This window comes from Cariama cristata, unplaced genomic scaffold, assembly GCF_000690535.1.
Source record: "Cariama cristata isolate BGI_N322 unplaced genomic scaffold, ASM69053v1 scaffold8219, whole genome shotgun sequence".
Classification (NCBI taxonomy): Eukaryota; Metazoa; Chordata; class Aves; order Cariamiformes; family Cariamidae; genus Cariama; species Cariama cristata.
Window position 1 is genome coordinate 35,658 of NW_009635202.1, and position 2,093 is coordinate 37,750.

Consider the following 2,093-nt stretch of genomic DNA (forward strand, 5'->3'; position numbering starts at 1 on the left):
GTAGTCCATTTTGTTCTTATCTGCAATTGTTCCGGCTTCTTCCTTCTGTGCCTTGCAAGCCTTGTTGCCCCAGCTGCCCATGTGGACTAACGCCCTAAATGGACCCTTGTACAGGTCCCTTTCCTCCTTTCCCTCCTTTCTAACCTGCTCTACGAGCACCTGTTAATACACAATATTAGGTGGTCATTTCACACCACAGGTTTTGAAGCTTTCATTGAATACGTGCTCCTCATTTTCTGGGTGCGTGCCAGGAGTTGATTTTTACAGGTAGTCAGCACTAGCAGCTGAAGCCATGACAATCACGTTTTGACCATATACAGTATTTTTGTAATATGAATTATTCTGGCATCTCAAGTTAGCCGCCTAAATTAGTGTCTACTGTAAACATCAGTTTCTTTGCACTTCATCTCCTCATCTACGTCATAGGATAAAAATTATTCCTAGCTTCATGGAAAGGCTGTGATTGCAAATGTCTGTAAGACATCAAGATATTATCTAATGATGAGCCTTGGCAAATCAAGGAGGGATAAGGGTCGCATCCTTGGTGATAGAAGGGCAATGATCCGTAAGAAAAGACTCAGCAGAAAACAACTGGCAGTGTGAGACTCCTTTGGCAAAACACAAGAGTGGTTACATTAAGTGTTGCACGACCCTCGAACGTGAGAGGTTTTGTGCCTGCTTTTTGTTTAGTCTAATGCTGAACTTGGAAGAATCCCTGCAAACAGAGGTAACGTTAACATGAATAAACAATCTAAAATGCCTAGTGTAACGTTAAAGATAGGCTCAGAAAGTCTTCAGCAAAATGAATGTTTAAGCCTGTTGCTAAGTAATGATGATTGATCAAACTCAAGCTTTTTTTTTTTTTTTTTAATAGCTCTGGTCCTTATACATACAGCCACCTGACACTCTTGAGGTATAGCTAACTGACATCTGTTACACATGTATTTTTACCCACACCTGCCAAAAGCTTTCAGTCTTTCAGCTAGCTACCAGGAAGTACATCACTGTCCATTAATGGCCACAGCTTGCTCTTACCTTTTATATCTCAGTGTCAGATATATTTGATTTCTACTTAGGTAAGCAGAATTCTTCTTTTGAACAATAAGTTTCCATGAATGAACTATAATGTGTTTTCACAATTTGGTTATGTTAGCTATTGCAGCGTAAGAACATCTCTGAGAAAACTGGAGAAGATGACTACTAACCAAGTAGGGGATGGGAAGAAAACAAAGGCTTGTACATTTTTGATCCGTTTTTGTACAGCTTATCGGCTGGGTGACAAATCAAGATGCTGGAGATTTTACAGGACCAGTGCACCTAACTTCTGCTGAGGTGGGAGCTATATGGATCGCTGTCTCTACGAACTCTCCTGGGCAGAGCTGGTGACTTCCAGCTCCAACCAAACCCAGTCAAGTAGTGTGAGAGTCTCCATGAAGGGCACACTGAAAAAAACAAACAATACAACTATTTGAATTCACAACTAAATGCAGAATGTCTCTGTCTCTGCAGATGCAGAATTACCAGATGTAAGCTGATGTACCACCATTGAATTTAGAATCAGAGAATCGTTATGGTTGGAAGAGACCTCAAAGATCATCAAGTCCAACCGTCTACACAACACCACCATGCCCACTAAACCATGTCTCGAAGCGCCACATCTAAACGTTTTTTGAACATCTCCAAGGATGGTGACTCCACCACCTCGCTGGGGAGCCCGTTCCAATGCTTAATGACTCTGACAGTGAAGAAATTCTTCATAATATCCAACCTGAACCTCCCCTGACGCAATTTGAGGCCATTTCCTCTTGTCCTATCGCTAGTTACTTGGGAGAAGAGACCAAACCCCACCTGGTTACCCCCTCCTTTCAGGTGGTTGTAGAGAGCGATCAGGTCTCCCCTCAGCCTCCTCTTCTCCAGACTAAACACCCCCAGCTCCCTCAGCCGTGCTCCAGACCCTTCACCACCTTCGTTGCCCTTCTCTGGACTCGCTCCAGCACCTCAAGGTTTTTGTTGTAGTGAGGGGCCCAAAACAACACAGCACTCGAGGTGTGGCCTCGCCAGCATGGAGTACAGAGGGATGATCACTGCCCTGG